Source organism: Balaenoptera musculus, chromosome 1, assembly GCF_009873245.2.
Source record: "Balaenoptera musculus isolate JJ_BM4_2016_0621 chromosome 1, mBalMus1.pri.v3, whole genome shotgun sequence".
NCBI lineage: Eukaryota > Metazoa > Chordata > Mammalia > Artiodactyla > Balaenopteridae > Balaenoptera > Balaenoptera musculus.
Genome location: NC_045785.1, coordinates 16,635,988 through 16,652,878, shown reverse-complemented (window position 1 = coordinate 16,652,878; position 16,891 = coordinate 16,635,988). Strand labels below are relative to the sequence as shown.

The following is a 16,891-nucleotide window of genomic DNA, read 5'->3' as shown; positions in this document are numbered from 1 at the left end:
CCTTTTCTCTGTTCTTTCCCATCTCATGGTGGCTCCTGGCCACTGACCCCCACACCCTCTACTTCCACTCCATACACAGCCTTCAGAACGCCCTCCTGCAGCCCATTTCCTGTGTCTGAGGCTGCCTCTCTCTGGAGGAGGAAGTGTCTGCAGCTTCCCCAACACTGTGCGCAGTGGGTGGAGGTGCAGCCTCACCTTGGGATTCACACCCCCCAGCCCGATGCCCCAGCAGGCGGGTGCCTCCCGGCTTCCCTGGCACCGGCATCACTTGGGTCCGGCTGGCTGCTCCTGCTGCCACTTTAACTCCAGCAGGAGAGCCCCCAGCTGCTCTGGCTTCTGCTTTCTGCCCCTGCTGAGGGCTTCCTGGGGTCCCCAGGCCCTGCAGTGCCCCCCAGCTGCTGGATGACTCCTATCTGGCACCATTGCCTTACCTGCTGCCAGAGCTCCCTAGGAAGCCACACCTGGGGCGGGAGGCAAACGGGGTGCCCAGGCTGAGCTCCAGGGCCTGCCCTTTTATTTTCCTTTGACACTCTCTGTGCCACCTGGAGCCAGTTACTCTCCCTCTCTGGGTTTTGTCTCCTGCTGCTGTGCCTCTACTACGTGCAAAGCCAGTTTGAGTCTCTACCATGTGCAAGGCCATATGCCAAGCCCAGAGCAGGGGTAGGGCGAGGAGAGATACAGATGGAGGTGAGAAAAATGCCTTTTCTTTCAAAGAGTTCAATAATAGTATCCCAACAACTGCCATTTGTCAAGAACCTGCTGTGCACCGGGTACTGTTAGGTGCTTGAATTGCATCATCTCACATAATCTTTACCACATCTCTGAGTCAGGGACCATTAGCCTTAACTACAGATGAGAAGAATGGTGCATGGAGGGGGCAAGTGACTTGCCCAGGTTCACACAGCTAGTCAGTGGCAGAGCTGGGATTTGAATATCGATCTTCCAGGCTCTGTGCAGAACCCAGAGTCTCACTCACTCTGTCCCAGGGCCTCCAGGCCACAGGGCAGATCTGACAGATGCACCTGAGGGAAGACTTGAAGATGGAGGAGGAGTCAGAAAGATGGAGGAGTGACTCAGAAAGCCCACTCTAGGGAGCCTTGAATGAAGAGTCAAGAAACGAGGGTCTAGGACTAATAGTAACTAACCACTGTGTGACTTTGGGCAAGTCCCTTCCCCTCTCTGGGCCTCAGTTGACACACTTACAAAATAAGATTCTGGGATGACCAGGACTTGCCCATCACCCACAATGCCTTGCCCCACGCCCTCCTTGCTGGAGCTGCTGTCCTTGGTGCTAGCCCCTAGGCCCTCTCTTCCCCCATCCCCAAGCCAATTGCTTAGCCCCCAGCCTGTGCCTGGCATCTAGTTAGTGCCCTGTAAGTGGGTGGTCACTTTGACTGTCAGTTATGATTTTCTGGCGTTCAAGGCCTGTCTCCACCTCACCTTCCAGGCTGGGACTCACTTCTCCCACGCCCTGCATTTCCGATCAATGGGAATATGGTCGCCATGAGCACCACCTCCAGGCTTTTGCTCACGTTGTCGCCTCCCCTTGACCTGCCCTCCCCTCCCATTTCCACAATCCCTCGCCACACCTGCAGCCCGTCTTTATCACCATTTGTTGAGTGTTTCCTTTCCTGATCCCCACACCTCCTCTTTTTCTCCTTGAATGCCGTTTCTGCTGCTTATCATGCTTGTAGAGCACACAGTAGAGCTTACTCCTAGTGCAGTGGAAAGACCATGGCCTTTGGAGTCTGACAGACATTGATTTGAATCTGCCTCTGTCACATACTAGTGGTGTGACCTTGGGCAGGTCACTTCCCCTCTCTGAGCCCCATTTGGTGCTCAATAGTATTTAATGAATTGGATCTTTCAGCGAGTTGACCTCAGTTGAGTTGAATGTATCCACATAAGACTGTGGCGTGAGGCAGGGTCTGAGGTCCTTGAAAGCAGGGGTTGCTTGAGTTACTTTTGACTTAGGCCCACTTTCCAGCATGAGTCCCATAAGAACTGGGCTGTACTCTTTTCATCTCTCCATCCTCCACACAGTCTTGCCCAGCTACCCAAACCCAGTAAATGCTTAATGAATGTTTGTGGGATTGAATTGAATGTGTCCAGAGAGTGGAAGAGGTGAAACCTTGTCAGGTAGACTGAGAGGAGGTGTGGTTTTCACCTCGTATTTTTAAAAAGGATTAAGAGGTAGGGGCTTGGATCAAGGGAGCAGTGAGGCCTGGTAGAGGCCAGACGTGATCATGGCTGTATTCCCCTACCCCCTGCCCCTCATCAGCAGATTATCTACAGTGGAGGAACACAGAACAAGTGTGCAAATGCCGAGGAATGAGGCCCAGTGGGAGGATTAGGAGCCAGTGGGATAGTGGGTGACTCTGGTTCTGCAGCCCTAATGGACATTTAAGGTGGATTCAAATGGTGGGGGGAGGAGGGAGGTGGAACAGTGTCAGGGTGGGGGAATGGCTAGGTGGAGTTGTGCAGGGAAGGAGGGTTCTGGAAATACCCTGGGAAGAGGAGATTCAGCTTTGACCTTAAAGCTGGGACCCTGGGGGGAGGAGCAGGACCTGGCAAGGATTCAGTGCCAGTGAGTGCTGGGCATTTTTCTGTGGTGGTCTCATTAAGTCATGATGACAGTCCTGAAAGTTGGCATTAGTGTCCCCTTTTTAGAGGCCAAAACCAAGACTGAGAATGTTGAAGACTCTGGCCCAAAGTCGCACAGCTGGCGAAGGCTGGATTTGAATCCAGCTTTTCCTCCTGCCAGGGAAGTGTCCTTGGCCAGAGACAAGGAAGCCACAGGAATGAGAAAAATCCTGGTTATGGGGTGAGAGAGGAGGAGGAGGAGAGTGAGATAATCCCGGGATACCTCCAAAACAGAGGGCACTGCCCAACCCCCTGTGTCCCACCGGGAGGGCCTATCTGGTCACTGAGATATTTCCCCGTGACAGTAATGGCACCAGTTGCTCCCATATATGAAACATTTCCCAGGTCTCAGGCCCTGGGCTGAGAACTTCATTTAAATTATTTCATTCCATCCTCATACCAGCTTTACAAAGTAGAGACTATTACTATCCGTCTCCCATTTTACAGATGAGGAAACTGAGGCTCAGAGAGGGGACCTGGCTGGCCCAGGGGAACACAGTCAGTGAGTGGTGAACAAGACTGGCAGCAAGGTCAGCCTGAGCCTGTACCTTTAGCCCCAGCTCTCCTGGAGGCTGCCTGTGCCGAGTGGGGGTCTTGGGTGGGCAGCCCCTGTCCTCAGGTGGCTCCTTTCTGTAATCACTGAGCCAGAGGCCCTGGGGGGCGGAGGGAGCCTGTGTGCTGCTGCAGGAAGCACGAGGCTGGCCTCATTAGTGGTTCTGAAATGCCAGGCGGGCACAGCCTGCTGGGCCTCCTCATCTATTATGCATCTGGTGGACAGGACCCCAGTGGGCAGCTGGCAGAGCACAGGACAGGGGAGCTTGAGCCCACACCTGCCACCACACCTCTGAGCAGGGATCCCTCAAGGCGAATGCCAGGGCAGCTCCTGCCTCATCCCCCTGGCCCACCCTGGGTGAGGGGGTTCCACGGGGGACAGGAGCATGGATGCTGGTCCCCAGCTCATTAGTCTGCCTGTCTCAGCAGCTACTTCTGAGAGAGGCTGGGACCTTGATTGAGCTGAGAGTCATTTGGGACTAGGGTGGGCAGAGGCAGGCTGATATAGAGTCTTAGGAGCACAGGCTCCGGGCTGCACAGCACCTCAGAGTGATGGTAGTCTTGGTCATTTATTCATCATTCATTCAGCCATAAGGAACTACTGAACACCTACTGTAAGCCAGACACAGTTCTAGGGACTGCAGATTCAGCAGAAAATGAGACAGGCCCAGTCCCTATCTTCAGAGAGATTGATTTGGCCAGTTCTTCACCTCTTTGAACCTCAATTTCCTCATGTGTAAAATAGGGAGTAGAGGAGACAGTCTATAAATAGACGCCCCCCAAAAAAACCAAAAATACAAACTATGATGGTTGTGCTGAATTTTAAAGCAAGAGTACATGCTAACAAGAGCTGATCCTTACTTGGAACTTAGCCGGCATGCTGGGCTGTGTTCCAAAGCCCTTTCCATATATTGATGGATTTAATCCTTACAACCCCATGAGGCAGGTACTGTCATTACTCCTGGTTTAGGGCTGAGGAAACTGAGGCATAGAGAGGCCAAGTAACTTATTCAAGGTCTCTTGGCCAGGCTGAGATTTGAACACAAGCAGCTGGGCTCCAGTTTGTACATCACCCTGTACTGTGAAGCTGTGGGGTGATGGATGGAGTCATGGAAGGCTTTTCCGAGGAGGCGGCATTTGAACCAAAATCTGAAGAATGAGAAGAGCCACTTGAGAAAGCAGCAGATGCAAAGGCCCTGAGGCAGGAGTGAGTTTGGTGTGTCCTCAGAACAGGAAGGAGGCTGGTGTGGCTGAACAGATGTGGGAGAGTGAAGCCAGGGGTGGATTTAGAAAGCGGGAAGGGGCCAGACTGAGAGTCTCACAGGCAGAGTAGGAGTTTGGCTACAACATCAGTGACTGACATGCAGAACCGCTGAGTCTCAGACTCTTGGCTTTGTGAAATCTTAGAATCAGAGAATTTGGGCCTCCTAGAATCTTTGGAGATGGAAGAAATGTTTGAGGCACCCTCCTATGGCCTCCCACTACGCAAGGAACCCTCCCTTGGTTCACAACCCCTTTGAATATTGGAAGAAGACTTTGGGGGCCCTCTGAGGAAATCGTACCTTTATTTTCAGTAGCTTTATAGACCTCTTGAAGCTCATCGTCCCTGGCTGAGACCATCATGACCTCTTGGCAGCTCCTTGACTAGCCTTTGTTGCTCACTCCTAGTGATAGAAAGCTCATTACCCTTGAAGTATCCCATTCCATTCCTGAGCAACTCAGATGGATTTCAAAATTCTTCCTTACTTCAAACCAGCTGCCTGAGCCTAGATGCACCCTCTGGGTGTCCCATCCCTGACAGTGGCCCTTTAATGAGACAAGGATGGGGATTTTGTATTCCCAGGTCCACTCTTTCTTGTCTAAACAGTCACTCATCCTAGCCCACCCTCGTTTACATCCTCTATTTAGCTCAGCTTGTGCAGGCCTTGAAACCCCCTTAGTTGTCCCTCTCTGCCTTCCCATGGGGCCAGACAATGCCCACTCCTGGGGAAGGCCACTTCTTGGGCAGGGGGGATGCCTAGGAGAGACTCCAGGCCAGAGAGACCCCCTCTTCCAGGACAGAGCCCTCCCTAACTTAAGGAGATAAGAGAAAGTCTCCTTCAGATGGGTTTTGGTCCTGGGTCTGCCGCTATGTTTCTGTGTGACCTTGGGAAGTGAATCCCCATCTTTGGGCAGTTTCCCCACGCCCACCTTCGCCACAATCAAGAGGCAGAGATGGGAGGCTTCCTTGGCAGTCCAGTGGTTAAGACTCCGTGCTTCCACTTCAGGGAGCATGGGTTCGATCCCTGGTCAGGGCACTAAGATCCCGCATGCTGCGAGGTGTGGTCAAAAAAAAAAAAAAGGCAGAGATGGTCCTGGAGGGCACTTGCAGCTCTAAGTTTCCCAGTCTGGTTGGCCCTGCTTGCCTCTACATTCCAGCAATGCTCAGGCTTAGGTCCCTTTGTTTGGGAGGTGCATAGAAAGACGGGAGTTCTGTTTTCAGGCAGATCTGAGTCCAAATACCAACTTCAACTTTTCTTACTTGCTGTGTGGCCTTGCTCAAGCTACTTTTGCCTCTCTGAACCTCAGATTGTTCATGACAATAAGAACCAGGCTGCTTACCCCACGGGAGACTTAGAATGAAATAAGTTCATTGTGTGCACTCAGTGGATGTTTTCCCTCTCTCTGAGCATTTGCATTTTGAGAGAAAAGACACATTAAACCAGAGAGACTCATTAAAATTTTAGTGCTAGAATTTTAGGCCCTGTGGAGGTGGCTTATTTGAGGAGAAGTGATTAAGGAGGGGACCTTTCTGATATCCCCAAATCCCATAAAGGCTTTCCTCTGCTCAGGGTCTCTCCCAAGACAGTCATTCCTTCATTTAGCAAATTAATTCAACAAATATTTAATGTGGGAATGCCCTCTAAGGGCCAACCAAGCCCCATGCTGGACACTGGGGACATGGCGATGGAGATGACAGACAAGGCCACTCCCCTCGTGGAGTTCAAGGGCAGGGGGGAGAATAAGGAAAGAGAGGGTTCTAAGGTGGGGTGATACGTGTTGATGGGGCAGATGTGGGGAGCTCTGAGAGCTCAGAGAAGGACTCCTCCCCCCTACATGGGAATCAGGGGAGGCTTCTTGGAGGAGGTGACCCAGAAACTGAAACTCAAAAAACAAGTTGAAATGGGCCAGTTGGCAGCATGTCTGTGTGTGTGTGGTGTGGGAGGGAGGGCCAGTGCCAAGAGAGTGTTCCAAGAAGAGGAGGTGGCAGGTCAGCAACGTGGAGGAGAAGAGCGTTTGGTGGCACGTGCTGGGCACAGGACGGAACTGGACCTGGCAACAGAAAGTGGGAGAGGCAGCCACCAGCTCTTGTCCCTGCTAGCCCCACTGGGACTTCCTGTGGGTGCCCTAGAGGGTCTGAACCCCCAAGCCACGATGGGGCAGAGGCCTGCCAGGGCTGCCCGTCACCCACTGTAAGATGGGCACTCCCCACTGTAAGAACTGCCCTGCGCTGTGCTGTCAGTCTGGGGCTGTGTACAGTGGAGGATAACTTCTCTGGGTCTTGTAAATTAAAGACCATAAAAGCACCTACCCTGAAGATTGTTGTGGGGATTAAGTGAGATAATGTATGCCAAGGTCCAAAACCAAAGTGATGCCAGCAATTGTGGTCACTGCCGTGTCATCCTTACAAGCTGGTCCTTGCAGTGGGGGCAGAATCGCTCAGCGTGTGGACTCTGCCCTCTGGAAGTTCACTGCCTGCCGGGAGGCAAGACCTGCCCACACGTGAGCATGCTCCCAGCCATGGGCACTGACCTTGACACTGGAACTGAGAATGCTGGCTTTGCAGCCAGCCAGGTCTGCACTGAGTCCTGGCTGGGTGACCTTGGGCAGTGCCTCCCTGGCTGAGCCATGGTTTCTTCCTTTGTGCAGCGGGGTTATTAGTTGTCACCACCTCAGGGTGAGTGAGAGGAGAGGAGGAGGTGCTTTTAAAGGGCCAGCGCAGCCTAACAGTGCAGCTCTTTCAGACCACGGGAAGCCCCGGTAACCTGCAGAAACTGCACTGTCTCTCTCTGAGGCTTATTTTCCTATCTATAAAATGGGAAGGTTAGCTAAAAAACACTGACGTGCTGGGGTTCTAGTGGAGTCTGATAGTCCCTAATCTTGACCTGGTCTGACTGTTTGCTGTGTGACCCTGGGCTAGAGACTTAATCTCTCTGAACCTCAGTTTCCACACCTGTAAACAGGGACAATATTCACCTCACAGGATCCTTTCAAGGATTTGTTAGCCATTTGCTTGTTTTTTTTTTTTAATAAATTTGTTTATTTTATTTATTTATTTTTGGCTGCATTGGGTCTTTGTTGCTGCCCGCGGGCTTTCTCTAGTTGCGGCAAGCGGGGGCTACTCTTCATTGCGGTGCGCAGGCTTCTCGTTGCGGTGGCTTCTCTTGTTGCGGAGCACGGGCTCTAGGCACGCAGGCTTCAGTGGTTGTGACACGCAGGCTCAGTAGTTGTGGCGCATGGGCTTAGTTGCTCCGTGGCATGTGGGATCTTTCCGGACCAGGGCTCGGACCCGTGTCCCCTGCATTGGCAGGTGGATTCTTAACCACTGCGCCACCAGGGAAGTCCCTTGTTAGCCATTTGTTTATTCAACAAATACTTATCAAGTCCCTGCCACGTGTCAGGTAACATCTAAGAATTGGGGATACAGCGGTGAAACTGAGAGACCTGGTGTGTGGCCTCATGCAGGTCACCTTCCAAGGCAGGAGACAGATGCAAAACGAGCTAACAGGCAAATAAGGTGAATTCACATGGGTAGTGGGTAGTGAGAGACAGGGCGGTTGGGGAGGGGATACCCTTTGCTAAGGGTATCGGGGAGGGCCTCTCAAGGCCTGAATGGGAAGGAACTGACTATGGGAAGGGTGATCCAAGCAGAGGGCAGAGTATGTGTAAAGGCCTTGGGGCAGGAACAAGATTCCTTCCCTTCCCCAAATCTGGAACATTCCAGATCATCTCCTGGCAGCAGGTGGAAGGTGGCTGAGTAGGCAGGGGGGTTGGAGGCCCATCCTCTCTCAGAAGAACTGCTGCTCACGAGGCAGGCCTGGGGGAGGGGGTGGGCACTGTGGGCAGGCATGCAAGACCAGGCTTGGGTTGGGCCTCCGGTGAGAGGGGGTGTGTGGCAGAAGGCAGAGCCTCTGAGCCCGCAGGGGTGGGGCCGACTGCAGGGCACAGGCAGGAGGCCAGCCTGGCGACCACCTGGCTGACCCCCCTGCCCAGAAGTATTCTGGGGTCTGGTATAGAGACCCGGGGCCTATTTCAGGAGGGGTTTGGGGGAGGGGAGCAAAGGAACTTAGGCTGGCTTTCTCTCTCACTGCAGCCAACCTGGGCCTGAGTACCAGTCATAGAGTGCCCCGGCCTTTCCCAGATCTGGCCCACCCACGGGCCAGAGGTTCTTTGAGACGCCCCCTATACACACGCACATTTTCCCTATGCACACTCCTAGACTTGACTCTTGTCCAGGCAGCTTCGTCACGAGCATACAGCTATATACACATTCACTCATGTAGCACATCATAATCGGGCATCGACTGTGTGCCAGGCCCCCAAACAGATCGGGTCCGCAGCTGAGGAAGCTCTGTGATCTGATAATCACACTGTGACAAGTGCAAACCCAAGACAGGCTTCTGGGAAAGCTGGTCAGGGTAGGGGCAACCTGACCCAGTCTGGGGAGGGGGCTCCAGAAAGACCGGATAAGAGTGTAGCATGTAGGTGTGATGGGGGATGACGGGGGAGGGTGGAACAGGTGGAGGGTACGGTGTGTGCAAAGGCTGGGAGGTGGGACAGACGCTCAGGGCCTCGTGGGCCACGTGAGGCAGTCGAGTCTCCATCCTGCACGTGGCGGGAAGCCACGGGGGGCTTTTAGGCAGGTGGATGACGTGATAGACACAAACATGCTCGCCTACAAGCCCACGCACGCCCCAGACACGAGCGCGTTCTCTCCCACCCACATTTCACGTTCCTGCCAGGCCTCCCACCTACATCCTCACCCACGGAGTTGCACACACCCTGTCGCACCAGCGGGCAGCACTGCAGAAAACCCTGTGCTGGCTCCCAGCAAAAGTGTCAGACATTCACCCCAGCTGCTTGCTGATTTTGTGGAGCAGCGCCCTCTGATCCAGCCCTTTGCACACTCCACATTTGCACAGATGTGCACGTGCCCCCTCCCAACCACCCCCACAGTGTGCAGGGTCATAACCCTCCCCTGCACATGGAAGGTGGCTCCTAGCTTGGGCAGTACTTTCATAGACGTTATCTCACTGAATTCTCCCAGCAGCCCTGCGTGGAGGAATTATCAACACCATTTTACAGCTGAGGAAACTGAGGCTCAGAGAGGTGAAGTGACTCTCCCCAGGCCACACAGCTAGAGCTTGACCAAGTCACGATTTGAACTCAAGTCCATCTGGCTTCTAGATCTGTCCATTGGTCCGGCCAGACTCAGGAGCACACATCTGTGCTCCTCTCCTCTCCAGGCTCTCACTGAGAAGGTGGCAAGGAACTTAAAACACCAGTTTCTTCCAGAAACACGTTGATCAACTTGGAAAGTTATTTAGAGCCCCAGTGCATGCCCATCCACCTGGTGACCTTGAGGCCTTGGGGGGTGGTTCCAGGGGTGGGGCTGGGCACCTGCTAGCCTGCTAGCCTGGGGCAGCTCTGAGCTGGGACCTGACACCAGGAGCAGAGGCTTCATTTATTTGCATTTGCAAATGAGGCAGACAGCCTTGTCCCCGCACAGGCTGACCCTGGCTGGCCTGGCTCCCAGGACTTGACAGCTGAGGTCCCAGGGTATAGCCCCGAGCCCAGCAGCCTGGGTTGCTTCTCTCCTGCCTTCTCTCCTCCCTGCCCCTCAGAGCAGAGTGCCTTGTGTAGGAGAAAGAGCGTGGGCTTCAGAGTCCGCCAGAACGAGAGTTACAGCCCAGCTCTGTCACTCCTGCCTGGGGGACCTTGGCCGTGGTGTTTAACCTCCCTCTGTGTCAGCTTCTCCTTGGAATAAGAAGTGAAGAGTATCTCTTTCTGAAGATGATTGAGGAAGGTAAAGGAGTCAGGTACTCAGAAAGCTGACTCATAGGACTCAGTTCTTTTAATCTTTCTTTTTTTTTTCTAATGACAAAAATCATCAGTGCGCATTGTAAAAATCCAAACAATGCAGAGAAATATATCCTGTAGAAGGCAGAAGTTCCTAGGGGTCCTGTTTCCCAGAGACCCCATGTGAACTTTTACATGTAATTTAAAATTTTTACAAGTGAGATTTTTTTGGTGCAACCTGTTTTTTTCACTTAACAGTATACCTCAAATTCCCTTTTCCGTCAGGACTAGAAACCTCCTTTGTCACCACTGCATGGTCTTCCGTGGTTTGCACATGCCTTGTGTATTTAACCAGCTTCCAGGTTTCAGCTATGGCAAACCCTGCTGTAGTGAATGTCCTCTGTTCATATATTTTTGTGCTTTTTTGTAAGTATTTCTGGGGGATAAATGCCTAGAAGTGGAGTTGCTGGGCCAAAGAGTGTGCACATTTTCATCCTTAATGGGAGTGGCAAGCAAACCGGCAGAGAAGTAGCAGCAATCCATGTGCCGCGGGAGACCCAGGAAAGTCCATCTCCTCGAAAGAATGGGAATTTATCCACTGCCTCTGCCCTTGACCACAGACCCAGGAGTCAAGAGGAATCGATTCCACATGTGGGAGGTGCCTGGCAGGTCATCTAGTGAAACCCCATGCTCCCATTATTCTTCCTGTTCCCATACTTTGGCATCTCCCCCTTCATCCCTTCCTGCCTTTGCTTGACGGGGAGCTCAGTACCTTACACGGCTCTATTCATCACATTATTTCTCATGTTGGACTCTGGTCTACCTTCTCACAACTTTCACCCAGGAGCCCTGCCTCAGTCCTCAGCAGCCTACAGAGGAAGGAAAAAAGGAAGAGAGAAGGGAAGGCCAGGAAATGCTCATGGTTAATATTTACATACTTTACATGTATGAACTCATTTAATCCTCATGACAACGCTTGGAGGCAGACACAGTTGTTATCCCCAAATTATAGATGAGGAAACTGAGGCTCAGAGAGGTTAAGTAACTTGCCCAAGTCCCACAGCTGTTAAGTGGCAGAGCTAGGATATAAACTCAGGCAGTCTGGCTCCAGGGCCCACACCTCTGATGTTATGCTGTCTCTCCGGGCAGGAGCTTGTAATTTATTGAACAACACCTACTGTATACTCAGCTTCCGCTCACCAGTGGCCTGGAACCCATGAGGGAGCAAACCCACGGGCTAGGAGGAAGAGGGCTGGATTTAACAAGGCCTCAGCACTGCAGGGTTTGGCATCTGAGCAGTGAGGCCACAGAGCACCAGGCACAGCTAGAGAACAGTCCGGGCAGTGTCACTGGGCTTTGCTTTGAGGTGGGTGAGGCCTGGCTCTGATGCCAACACCCAGCACCATTGTCTGGCCCAGAGCGGGTGTCAGGACGTGTGTCCTGAATGAGTGACTAAGCACAGGAATGAAGGGCACACGGGGGAGTGGGTGGGTGATGGAGTGAGTGAGTGAAGGAATGCATGGAGTTCAGCAAGGGAGACCCCCTGGGCTGCAGAAGCTGGGAAAGGACAATAAGGTTAAGGAGGGAGGCGGGGGGTTGGGGGGGCGTGGAGGGGGGTGGCTCTAAGACTGCGCAGCCGATGGGTGCTGGGAAGGCCCCTGTGCACGAGCTCCGGCCACCCTTTCCCTGGGTGCTGAGGGCGGCAGCCTGTGCCGGCCCATTGGTAAGTTGTCCTGTGCCCACGTGGGCAAGGGCTAGAGCCGCTGGGTTTGGGCTTCGAGTGTGATACCATGGGCGAGTCATCACCTCTGTCCCGGCTTCACTTTTCTTCTGTGTAGAATGGAGGTAATGAACATTACCTGCCTTCGGTTCCTTGTGAGGCTGTTGGGAGGGTCTAGAGCAAAGGAAGGCTATAAACTGTAAAGCGCCAGGTGGGATAAGCGGATGTTGTTATTAGGGAGCAGGAAGAGGCCCCGTGGCTCGGTCATCTCAGTGTCACTCCTCCCTCCTGCCCCCGGTGCAGGGAGGGGTCAGTCCCCAGGGAGGCGGAGGGTCAGGCTTAGGCTGCTGCAAGCCTTGGGCCACCTGGGCAGGGGAGGCACTGGCGGGCAGCTGGCGGGTGGGAGGCCCGGCTCCCAGGTGCTGTGCCCCCGGGTGGGGGCCAGTCCCATGACCTCTCGGGGCTGCCAACCTGTTGTTTGCTCAGGAGGCCGCTGCCTGGCGCAGCTCCGGGATCCGGTTGTCTCGGCGCTCAGCCAGCACAGGGTGAGGGTGCGGTGCCCCCGAGCCACCTTCCTGCTCCCCTCTGCCCTGCCTGGTGCCTAAGGTCCTCTCCTCCCGCCCCCAGGGGGGCCCTGCCAGCTCTGCCACTGGGCAGCTGCGAGACCCCGGCCCATCTTGCAACCTAGCTGAGCCTCTGCCTCCTTATCTCTGAAATGGTGTGAGGATAACAGCAGCCTCAATCAGAGCTGTTGTAAGGATTACAGGACATCACAGCTTGGCTCCCCCCACCACCCCCCTTGTTTCCTGTGCCCTCAACACTCCCTCTCGAGTCCTGGCTGAGGTCAAAGGTGCCTGGGGAAAGGAGAGCCAGGAGCAGCCGCGCCCGTGTCCCCCACGCCCCTGCTCTCGCCGCCCCTCCCCATGGGGGCCCAGGCCTAGCTTCAGAAACTTGCCCACCGGCTGCCCCTGGCCACCTTCCCTGGCACCTCGGCAAGGCCACGGGCAAGCAGTGCCAGATGGTTGAATTCCGGAGGCAATGGGCTTCTGTGGCCCCCGAGGGGGCAGTTCCAGGGTGGCCTGTAGTCTCTGGTTTCAGGAGATTAGAGTCCCCTCAGACCTGATACCGCGGCTGGGAGGCATGGGCAGCCTCCCAAGCCCCATCCAGAGGGCCCTCTCTAAGGGGACTAAAGGTTCACAGGAGTAACCCTCCGGTGCGGGACCCCTTCTCGCTTTGAGGTCTGTGCCCTTTCCCCATCCCCCCGCCCCAACGTGAATCACCAGTTTGGTAGAACCGGTTGGTCTCATGGAGACCAGGGAGATTCAAGGGACCCTGAGCTCTGGTGACCAGTGCTGGGCTGGCCTGGACCCCTTAGGCCTCAGTCCTGGGCTAGCCCCCCACAAATCCTTCTCAGCCTTATGTTCGTTGGTTGGCTGAGCGCCTCTTCTGCCCTCCCAACACCCCTCAGGACTGGTTTCCCAACGTGTGTGTGTGCTGTCCAGCACCTGCCCGGCTCCCCTGCTCCCCGTCACAGGACTCCTGCCTTGGTGGTCATGTGTCACCTGCTCTGGCCACCAGAGTTTCACCTGTTTCAATTGCATTTTAAAGCATGAATGGTTTACCGGGGAGAAAAGAAGGAAAAAGGAGCTTCCAGCAAAGGGCAAAGCCTGTGCAGAGGCTCAGCAGTGGGAAACTGCGCGTTTGGAAAGCTGCCTGCAGCCCAGCCAGGTTAGGGCAGGAAGCCGGGGGTGTGGGGATAAGGCTGGGAGACTCAGCAGCGGTCAGACCCACCCGGGGGCCTCCATTCAGGGCAGCTCTCTCTGAATGGCCAAAGGGCCAAGTCCTACTCACAGGATAGCTCAGCCACCCCTCTGGTGCCCTGAAAGGGTGGGTTCTCTGGGAGAGCGGCTAATAAAAATAATAATAATGGCAAACACCTCTACTGGGCTTACTTGCTTACTCTAATCCATGGCTTAGGAGGTGGGTACATTGTCTCTCATTTTGCAGATAAGAGAAAAAGACAGGACCCTCCTACCAACTCTGCAGCTGGTTAACAGGTGGGAAGCAACCCAGGGAGGCATCTGGTCACCTGTCCTCCGTCTTCCCTTTCTCCCCAGTCACACCTGAGTCTGACCTGCAGTTTTGCAGAGTGTGGATACCCCCCTGAGAGGCCCCCCACCCCAGCGCAGCATCTGTGGCCCTGGACCGGTGGTGGCCTGGTTCTAGTTCCTAATCTGCTCCCGCCTTGCTGGGTAACTTCAAGTTGGTTGTTTAACCTCTCTGAGCCTCAGTTTACCCTTCTGGGAATGGAGGATCCTAGCAACTGCCTTATCTCCCGCTCCAGTTCCGGTGAGACTTCCAGGAGTGAACAGATAAAGAGGGCTTTTGAAAAGTAGAAAAAGCTGCACTCACGACACTGCAATTATTACTGATACCTCAATATGGAGATAAGGGAGGGGGAGGAGGTGCAGTGACAGTTGCCAAGTTACCGGGAGCTGTCTGCAGCAGCTTCCGGCCTGGCCCATCCCACTCAGGAGCTGGGCCACTGGGTCCCTCCCCACACACCCCGCCGCACCCTTTCCCTGGGAGAGATGGGCACTCCGAGAGGGAGGGGAGCTAGGGCCAGATGGCTGGTGGCCACACACCTGCAGGGCCGGAAGGTGACCCTGGAATGTGGCTGGCCCAGACTCCAGGTGTGCTCTGGCTTTCTGTGTGACCTTGGGCAAGTCACCTCCTTTCTGGCTGCCACCTATTCCTGTGTCCAGGTGTCCTGTACCTACAGGCAGGTGTCCAGGCCAGACAGAGCAGCATTGGAGCTGGACCTAGAGAAGATGCTTGGCGGTGGCGGCAGGAACCCAGGGCTGTGATGGGGAGGCCGCTGGGGGCTGGGTGACAGGACTGAGGGCCTGGGTTGAGAGCGGCTTTGATGCGTGTAGTAGAAGAACCCTGGGCTAGAGTGAAACCCTGGCACTGCCCTTTCCCTGGAGTGACCTTGGGCTTGTCACTTAACGTCTCTGAGCCTCAGTTTTCTTATCTGGAAAAAGGCTGATAATAATCCAGCCTCACAAAACTGCCATGGTGATTGAATGAGACAATGCCTGTGTAAACTGTAGAGTGCTGTGCAGATATGACTGCGGTCCTGGCCAGGGGAAAGGAAAAGTGGGGAGAGTTCCCCATGTCCCAGCTGCTGCGTGTGCAGGAAGAAGGCAAAGCATTTTAAGCTGAGCCAGGCCATAGGGTCAGGAAGGTTTCCAGAGAAGTGGGGAGGGGGCAGAGACTTGGGAGGCCCCCGTGTGAACGGAATGATGGAGATCAGGAGGAGACAAGGGTGGGATAGGAGAGAAAGGGGAGGGACAGAGAGATTCAAGTTCATGAGAGGGAGGAAAATAACCAAATAGGGGGAGGTCTGCGGAGACCAGAGGCAGAGGAGAGTGCATGGTGGGCTAGAAAGGTGGGGAAGAGGTGTGTGAGAGGTGAGGAAGGCTAAGAGGAGGAGGAGGAGGAGGCATCAGGAGGGTAGGGGGTAGGGAGAGAGGCAAGAACCTGAGTTTATTCATTTCTTCAGAAGCCCTGATTGAGCAACTACTGTTTTCTAAGAGATAATAGAGTGAAGCATTAGGACAGCGTCTAGATCCGATGGTTGGAGGTTCAAATCCTCTGTATTTCACTTACTATCAGCGTGACCTTGGACACGTTGCTTAACCTCTGTATCTTAGTTCCCTCCTCTGAAGCAGGATTAAATGAGGTAATACAAGTGAAGCCGTTCCCGCAGGGTCTGCACGCGGTACATCCTGCATCAGGGTTGGCTGCCGTTTCTGGAGTGACAAACCTGGGTTCAAATGCCTGCTCGGCCTCATTAACTGTGCGACCTTGGGCAAGTTAATATACCTTTCTGAGCCTGTTTCCTCATGTGTAAAGCAGGTAGATTTTGAGCACCTACCTCACTGGGGAGCTGTGAAGATTAAGAAAACTCATGGAAGGCGCAGGGAAGCTGTGGCTTTTGTTATTATTGTCCTTCTATCCCTGCAGAGCTGGGATGGATTGGGGCAGGCAGGACCCAGGGCCTCTGATTTCTGCTCTGTTCTCATCCTGGAGCCCCTCGCTTCCCCTGCCCCTTAGGGCCTCAGCAATGACCTTGAGGTGGAGGAGTTGCCTGTGAGGGGCAGACTCTGGACAGCCAGGAACCGGAGAGCTGAGGGCCTTGGGCAGCGCTCCAACAGAAGCAAGAGCCCCCTTGTCTTGAGAGACCTACCGAGTCCTGTGCCAATGTGAGCAGTCCTGAGTGAGGGGACACCTGGACACAGGGAAACGGAGGTGGGTTCTGGAAGGGGAGCGTGTTAGGGAGCTGCTGCCAGGCTGACCTGCAGTGGCCACAGTCTGAGCCTTGGGGTATGAGAAGGGACAGACAGAAGGACAGCACCCGAATAGCTCAATCATGGGCAAAAACCTCCACTCGGCGGCCAGGGCCACCAAGACAGTGATCTCTACCATCAAGGGGACACAGCTTCACCTGGGCTTCAACTCCAGGACTTCCTGGCCCTTGGACAATCTCTGCTCTCCATGCTGACCTGGCACCGCCCTGCTTTGTCAAGGGCATGGGCTTTAAATTCTGACTCTGTCACCCACTTGCTAGGGGAAGTGGCTTCATCTCTCTGAGCTTTAGTTTCTCCATCTGTAAAAAAAAGGGGATAAATAATGCCAGCCTCCCAGCACAGTAGTGAAGGTGTAATATGCCCGACACAGTTCCAGGCACATAGTCGGTCTCAAGGGTCCCCATGGCAGCCTCAGTGGAATTTGCCCGGACCATTTCTTTTTTTTTTTTTTTTTTTTTTGACTCGTGAATTTGTTTTTATTTTTATTGGGCTATAGGGGATGGGTTGGGAAGTATCTCTGTAAGTTATGCCCCACTAGGGAAAT

At 54.2% G+C, this 16,891-nt stretch overlaps 1 protein-coding gene across 6 annotated transcripts in view; it reads left to right on the top strand.

Annotated features, from left to right (window-relative positions):
* LOC118880705 (RAP1 GTPase activating protein) overlaps window positions 1-16,891 on the top strand; it is a 66,009-nt gene that overhangs the window by 17,477 nt on the left and 31,641 nt on the right. The gene's annotated exons all lie outside the window — the stretch shown is intronic.